Genomic DNA, 8,147 nt, shown 5'->3' with positions numbered 1-8,147 from the left:
GGGTTAGATCCACCAGTGCAAATTGTTAGCACTACATTTTCAAGAAGTGCCAGAATGTGTTTTGCCAGCACACACTGGTTGCGGCAATAGATTTCCAGAATTGTCAATTAAGCTAAATGTATTTGGTGTCTGGCAGCTACCAGACCACAGCAGTAACTTTTTGATACAAATTACGTTGACATCTGTGGGAGTTTCGCTTCAGTAAGATCTGCAGAACTGAGCCCTTGGTATGTGATCTATGTAATGAAATGCTGCCACCTCTGGGACTGAGCTGGACAACCCAGCACGCTGCTCAATAAGATGAGTGTTGGAAGGGCATCAGAACAAATCCATATGCATCTAAGAATTGCCATGTGATATGTAGCATCTATGCAGACAGACAGGACCTTGGTTTAGCTTCAGTCACTCTGTTTTTATTCAATACACTTGTTGAAAATGTCACCTTTCTGCACCTTGGGGAGTGGCTGCAGGGCCACACCTCTTACTTCCCAAGGTGCCACAATGAAGAAGCATGATGGGCAACTCCTTAATGAGGTCATTCAAACTGTCTTTTCCCAAGTCCTAAGGTGCTAAAGGTTTAAGCTTTCACAAGTGGCCACTGGAGTACCTCATTTTTTAGATCCTCAGCTTGAGACACTCCAGATCAGTGGCCTCCTGGAAAATTTAGGCCTAAATGACTTTTTAAAAACCCTTCTCATATGCATTTATTTGCTCTACATTATTGTCATAGCTCGTAGCAAGCACTCCTCCCGACCGCCTCCAGGGACTGCTGTGAGGGGAATCCAACCCTGTGGGCTCTGGAGTCTCTGGGCTATGTTAAGCTTCTAGAGCAGGGGTCGACAACCGTTCAGAAGTGATGTGCCAAGTCTTCATTTATTCACTCTGATTTAAGGTTTGCCAATAATACATTTTTAACGTTTTTAGAAGGTCTCTTTCTATAAGTCTATAATATATAACTAAACTATTTTTCAGAGTAGAAGCCGTGTTAGTCTGTATCCGCAAAAAGAACAGGAGTACTTGTGGCACCTTGAATGGTTCCATTCTATATGCATCCGAAGAAGTGAGCTGTAGTCCACGAAAGCTTATGCTCTAATAAATTTGTTAGTCTCTAAGGTGCCACAAGTACTCCTGTTCTTTTAAACTATTTTTGTATGTAAAGTAAATAAGGTTTTTAAAATGTTTAAGAAGCTTCATTTAAAATTAAATTAAAATGCAGAGCCCCCCGGACCAGTGGCCAGGACCCAGGCAGTGTGAGTGCCACTGAAAATCAGCTCATGTGCAACCTGTGGCATGCATGCCATAGGTTGCCTACCCCTGTTCTAGAGCCTCAGCAGGTTGTGGCACTGGTTCCTCTTCTGGCCTCTCTGGCACATTTCTTGGGCACCAACTCTCAGTGTGCTGCCCCTTCTTGTGCTGGGCCCCAGGACTAACACTGACCCCTATGACACCTCAGTTACACAAATACACCCCTTCCCCAGAACTCCACCCCACAGGTCTGATGCTTCTAATTTACAGTCAAACTCTCTCAGGGGCACACAGTTTTTGTGAAGCAGTTGGCACAAATACACTTTGCACAAACTAATCCTTTTATGCTCTTTAAACTTAAACATGTAAAGCATAGAAGCAAACTAATCATACAAAACAATAAACACTAAATACATGGCCCTGCCTCAGTTTGCTCACCACTCCATGGTATTCTTTGGGCAGGGGTCTGAATCCCTTGGGTTGTCCAGCATCGTGGGGGCCATCTAGGCTCAGGAAAGCAGGCAGGGACCTCCTACCCCAAGAGGTGCTACATGCTGGATGATCTCTCCCTCCTGGAGCCCCCTTACCCACCTTCTGTGACCTGGGCTCTCTCTTACCCGGGCCTCCTCTCCCTCTCTCTCATCCTCTGTTCCTGTTTGGTGGCTTGCTACTTAAACCCCCCTGTAGCGGGGTGGTCACCCGCTCCTGCCTTGAAGGGCTTGAAATCAGCCCTGAAAGAGGGCTGCAGCTCTGAAAGCTGGGCTGATTGGGAATCAGCCACAGCTGTAGCTGGCTTAATAAGAGTCCAGCTGGCCCTTATAAAAGGGCAGTGGGCCAAGAGCAAGCAGTCCCTCTCTCTAGCTGTAGAGGGAGATGGACCTGGCTGCAGGGACCTGGGCAGAGTGCCTGAGTGGAGCAGGGCTGGGGAAAGACAGAGGAGCTGGGGAGGCTCCGCCTGGAAAGCCCCAGGCTGCGGCCTAGCCGAGAAGGCCAATGGGTACTGGGGGTTGCAGAGGGCAGCCCACGGGTAGGCAGAGGCAGCAGGTCCAAACCCTCCTTCCCAGTGATGAGTGGCTTATACTGCAGTCTGCCACAGGGAATGGGGGCTAGTTGGTGACTGGCAGTAGCCCATGACTGAGGCAAGGTGGGGATAGAGGGTTGGAGGTTCTGCTGGGTTAGGCAACCCTGAGACTGTGGGGGTATTGCCAGGGGACAGTGCACAAAGACAAAGGGCACAGGGGCTAGTGGCAGCGGGACACTGGCCTGCAGAGGGCATTCCAGAGGCTGAATGAGCTAATTCCCTGAGACAACCAGCAGGAGGTGCTGCAGTGGTGAGTCCTGCATTTTTACACCCCCTGTATTCATTTGTTCTGTCTTTTGGGTAACTTTCCACTGCTCCTACCTTCTCCTTTCCCTTTAAAAGAATCAGCTAAACTAGGGTTACCATATTTGACAAATAAAAAAAGAGGACCCTCCATGGGGCCCTGGCCCTGCCCATTTCCCACCCCCAGCCCTGCCCCTTCCCTGCCCCAACCCTGCCCTAACTCTGCCCCCTCCTCCCTCCCACTCCCAGCCACGCGAAAAGGGCTGCCTGAGTGCTACCAGCTTCACGGTTTGCCGGGCAGCCCCCAGACCCTGCGCCCCCGGCCGGCGATTCCCCAGTGCAGCTGGAGCCAGGCAGGGGAAGCGCCCAGCCGGGGGCTCAGGGTCTGGAGGCTGCTCGGCAAACCGTGAAGCCGGTAGCGCTTGGGCTTCGGGCAGCCCCTATGCTTCCGGACCCTGCGCCCCCGGCTGGGTACTTCCCCTCCGGGCTCCAGTGGCGCAGGGTCCGGAGGCCAGGGGACTACCCAAAGCCCGTAGCGCTCGGCTCTTAAACAGAGCCGAAGAGTCAGGGGAGGAGCAGAGCCGCCGCGGGAGGGGAAGTGCCCGGCCGGCATTTTCCCGGTCATGTTTGGCTTTTTGGCAATTCCCTCCGGACGGGGGTTTGATTGCCGAAAAGCCGGACATGTCTGGGGAAAAAACAAACGTATGGTAACCCTAGCTAAACTGTTTTTTCTAAGGATGCAGCTGCTTTTTTAGCATAACTGTTTGTGACGTTTAAGTACCATTGTTACCCTTAAGTATTTTAGTCCTTGTCTGGTTTGTATCTGCTACAGGGCCTGTCAACAAAAATGGATCCACAGACATATAGGAAGAGATGACACAGCAGGTTTTCATAATACAACTTCACAATATCAATCAGAATTGATAAGTTGTACAGAGAGAACCCCAGTTCATCACAACTGTATTTTAACAAGGAATCTACAATACCATACCTCTGTTTTGAAAGGGTCCCACCTAAAATAGTCAATATGGCCTTCTGACACAGTGTTTGGATTTAACTGGGACTAATTGGATGTGGATCTACAACCTTTGCTAGATGCATTATGTGGGTTTCCACTTTCCTCTGCACAATCCGGGATTGGGTTCTGCCAAAGGCAGCATACATGACTTGATGAGCCAATGGTCTGCTCCAGTAGGGCAGATCCTGTGTTCCTAAATCTTATGACTTCATATATTTAGAATAACCCATTGTGAAAACCTTTGAACTAGAGCCCACCAAAATAAGCAGAATGAGAACATTTCTTAGAAAGTGTTCTCCTGCTGTGTGGCCATGTGACATGCTGGGTAATTCATGGCAAAGAACTATCGAATGCACATAAGGTGAACTAGCAAAATCTCTAAAGACTTCAGCATGTAGGGGCAAGTCTCATGCCTCCCGTGCTGTTCCACCAGATTCAGAGAGCCCTGGAGGCAGTGGGAACACTACAGCCCTGCTGTCCATGGAAGAGCAGGATTTACCTGTGTTGCCAGGCCCACTCCCCATGAGCATCATGTAGGTGTTGAGGGACTTTTGGAGCAGGCACCTGCACAGGTGCACCAGCCATTCGCCCCAGGCACAGCCAGGGACTCAGAAGCAGCAGTGCTAAGGCTGCAGTAGCAGCTGTAGAACAGCTCTTTTGTTACTCTGTGCTCGGAGAAGGGCTTTGTTCCCCTGACCCCAATGGAACATGCTCTGCCAAGCCCTTATATTTGGGCTTAGTTCACAGTTCAGAAGGAGGGTATCACTGCAACTCTCAACCTGCCAAAGTCCAAATATGTGACCAATACCTAATATGAGGCATATAACAAGACACCAGGTGGATGCTTGAACTAATATGGCCTTTAGTTCCTTTATGCATATAGTCTTCTCCTTACCCTCTTTCTAAGATTTAATATGTGACAGCTGGAAGTTGTGATGCTAACAAACCCTTCCCACAGCACTGACTGTCCCTTTGTCACATGGATATGGGCTTTGTAGGAGCCAGGGTTTGGGGCTGACTGACGTTAAGGCTTTACCAAAGGCAGCACTGTCACACTTGTGCATGGGATGAGGCAGGCTGAGTCAACAGTCTTTTCCAAAGTTGGGCTAACTGAATCAGCTACAAGAGGCCCCAGCAGGCCCAGAAATCTGTCTGGTGGACTTTGAAGAGTTGCTGTAAATGGAACCATTTATTTTTTTATTTTGTGGCTGTAGCTTGTTCATTTCTGTCAAGTTTATTTTTGCTGTTGTAGCCAGCTGCAGTGTGAACAAACCCACCTAGTTTGTGTTTTCACACATTCAGTGTGTCTGATATCAAGAGATTAAAGTAATAGATAGAGCCAGAAGAGTACCCAGAAGTCACCCACTACAGGACAGGCCCAACAAAGAAAGTAACAGAATGCCACTAGCCGTCATCTTCAGCCCCCAACTAAAACCTCTCCAGCGCATCATCAAGGATCTACAACCTATCCTGAAGGACGATCCCTCACTCTCATAGACCTTGGAAGACAGGCCAGTCCTCACTTACAGACAGCCCCCCAACCTGAAGCAAATACTCACCAGCAACCACACACCACACAACAAAAACACGAACCCAGGAACCTATCCTTCTAACAAAGCCCATTGCCAACTCTGTCCACATATCTATTCAAGGGACACCATCATAGGACCTAATCACATCAGTCACACCATCAGGGGCTTGTTCACCTGCACATCTACCAATGTGATATATGCCATCATGTGCCAGCAATGCCCCTCTGCCATGTACATTGGCCAAAGCAGACAGTCTCTACGCAAAAGAATAAATGGACACAAATCAAACGTCAAGAATTATAACATTCAAAAACCAGTCGGAGAACACTTCAACCTCCCTGGACACTCAATTACAGACCTAAAAGTCGCAATTCTTCAACAAAAAAAAAACTTCAAAAACAGACTGCAACGAGAAATTGCAGAACTGGAATTAATTTGCAAACTGGACACCATTAAATTAGTCTTGAATAAAGAGTGGGAGTGGGTGGGTCGTTACACAAACTAAAAACTATTTCCCCATGCTAATTTTCCCCCCTATCGTTACTCACACGTTCTTGTTAACTGTTTGAAATGGGCCATCCTGTTTATCACTACAAAAGTTTTTTTTTCTCCTGCTGATAATAGCCCACCTTAATTGATTTGTCTCGTTAGAGTTGGTATGGCAACCCCCATCTTTTCAGGTTCTGTGTGTGTGTGTGTGTGTGTGTGTGTGTGTATATATATATATATCCTCCTACTGTAGTTTCCACTCCATGCATCTGAAGAATTGGGCTTTAGCCCACGAAAGCTTATGCACAAATAAATTTGTTAGTCTCTAAGGTGCCACAAGAATGCCTATTCCCACAAAGCAACTTTTATTCTTATTAGCTGTGATAATTCTCCTGGCAGGATCCCAGATATCCGTATGTAGATCAGCGCATCAGATTAACCTGCCATGGAGGCTCTCATCTGCACTAGGGAAGAGGCTAATCTAAATGGGGCTGTGACGGGGTGAGGGTACCCCATCCAGTGTGGGGTGAGTGCACCCTGTGAATAAGTGCCAGATTGCCCTTGGCCTACGGACAGTAGGGCCTAATGGTTAGAGCCAAAGGAGTTATCATAAGAACATAAGAGCAGCCAGATTAGGTCAGACCAAAGGTCCAAAGTATCCTATCTTCCGACAGTTGCCAATACCAGATGCCCCAGAGGGAATGAACAGAACAAGCAATCAAGTGATCCATCCCCTGTCATCCATTCCCAGCTTCTGGCAAACCGAGGCTAGGGACACTATCCCTGCCCATCCTGGCTAATAGCCATTGATGGATCTATCCTCCATGAACTTATCTAGTTCTTTTTTGAACCCTGTTATAGTCTTGGCCTTCACAACATACTCTGGCAAAGAGTTCCACTGACTGCATTGTGTGAAAAAATATTTCCTTTTGTTTGTTTTAAACCTGCTACCTATTAATTTCATTTGGTGACCCCTACTTCTTGTGTTATGAGAAGGAGTAAATAATACTTCCTTCTTTACTTTCTCTACACCAGTCATAATTTTATAGACCTCTATCTTATCCCCCCTTAGTTGTCTCTTTCCAAGCTCAAAAGTCAGAGTCTTATTAATCTCTCCTCATATGGAAGCTGTTCCATACCCCTAATACTTTTGTTGCCCTTTTCTGAACCTTTTCCAATTCCAATATATCTTTTTTGAGATGGGGAGACCACATCCACACATGGTATTCCAGATGTGGGTGTACCAGGGATTTATATAGAGGAAATATGATATTTTCTGCTTTATTATCTATCCCTTTCTTAATGATTCTCATCATTCTGTTCGCTTTTTTGACTGCAGCTGCCCATTGAGTGGATGTTTTCAGAGAACTATCCACAATGACTCCAAGATCTCTTTCTTGAGTGGTAACAGCTAATTTAGACCCCATCATTTTATATGTATAGTTGGGATTATGTTTTCCAATGTGCATTATTTTGCATTTATCAACATTGAATTTCATCTGCCATTTTGTTGCCCAGTCACCCAGTTTTGTGAGATCCTCTTGTAGTTCTTCGCAGTCTGCCTGGGACTAAATATCTTGAGTAGTTTTGTATAATCTGCAACTTTTGCCACCTCACTGTTTACTCTGTTTTTCAGATCATTTATGAATATGTTGAACAGGACTGTTCCCAGTACAGACCCCTGGGGGACACCACTATTTACCTCTCTCCATTCTGAAAGCTGGCCATTTATTCCTACCTATTGTTTCCTATCTTTTAACCAGTTACCAATCCATGAGAGGACCTTCCCTCTTATCCCATGACAACTTACTGTGCTTAAGAGTCTTTGGTGAGGTACCTTGTCAAAGGCTTTCTGAACATCTTTGTTTTGGTCTTCACCGAGACGTCTGAAGGAATACCTAACCTCATGAATGATAATGGGAAGGGGGTAGATTTAGCAGATAAAATTAAAAAAAAAAGTTAAAAATCACTTAGAAAAGTTAGATGCCTGCAAGTCACCAGGGTCTGATGAAATGCATCCTAGAATACTCAAGGAGCTAATAGAGGAGGTATCTGGGCCTCTAGCTATTATCTTTGGAAAATCATGGGAGACGGAAGAGATTCCAGAAGACTGGAAAAGGGCAAATATAGTGCCCATATATAAAAAGGGAAATAAAAACAACCCAGGAAACTACAGACCAGTTAGTTTAACTTCTGTGCCAGGGAAGATAATGGAGCAAGTAATTAAGGAAATCATCTGCAAACACTTGGAAGGTGGTAAGATGATAGGGAACAGCCAGCATGGATTTGTAAAGAACAAATCGTGTCAAATCAATCTGATAGCTTTCTTCAATAGGATAACGAGTCTTGTGGATAAGGGGGAAGCTGTGGATGTGGTATACCTAGACTTTAGTAAGGCATTTGATACGGTCTCGCATGATATTCTTATCGATAAACTAGGCAAATACAATTTAGATGGGGCTACTATAAGGTGGGTGCATAACTGGCTGGATAACCATACTCAGAGTTGTTGTTAATGGTTCCCAATCCTGCTGGAAAG

Source organism: Trachemys scripta, chromosome 2 (assembly GCF_013100865.1).
Source record: "Trachemys scripta elegans isolate TJP31775 chromosome 2, CAS_Tse_1.0, whole genome shotgun sequence".
In the NCBI taxonomy this organism is placed as follows: Eukaryota; Metazoa; Chordata; order Testudines; family Emydidae; genus Trachemys; species Trachemys scripta.
This window is presented reverse-complemented; position numbering follows the sequence as displayed.